We start from the raw sequence: 446 nt of genomic DNA on the forward strand, positions 1-446 counted from the left end.
TTTTTTTTTTTTTTTTTTTTTTTTGCCAGTCTCATGATCTTAAGTTAGCGGAGGGAGGAGGAAGGAGCAAAGTTAATAGGTCCAGAAGTGGGAGCATCTGAGAATAAAAGTATGATGTACCACATGGCCAGGCTGAGGTAAGAGACTTGCAGAGCTGTGGTGGAGTTCCATGTTGAGCACTTGGGTTGCATCAGTCCCAGAGTCATCTGGGAGCCCTAGGGGTAGGAGAAGTGGAAAAGCACAGGGGAGGGAAAAATAACCAAGACTTCTCCATCAGCTTGCTTAGCTAATGCAGCAGCTATAGTTTCCAGGAATGGACTTTGGGGAGCTTACTTCTGAGAGAATCATGACATGACTTGGAAAGACTGTGGAGCACGTGTAGCTATTGTGATTGGTTCTATCTGGCCAATCACATGATTGGGAGAAGCCTTTCTCAATTGACCACA

This window comes from Vombatus ursinus, unplaced genomic scaffold, assembly GCF_900497805.2.
Source record: "Vombatus ursinus unplaced genomic scaffold, bare-nosed wombat genome assembly UNPS02014890.1, whole genome shotgun sequence".
NCBI lineage: Eukaryota > Metazoa > Chordata > Mammalia > Diprotodontia > Vombatidae > Vombatus > Vombatus ursinus.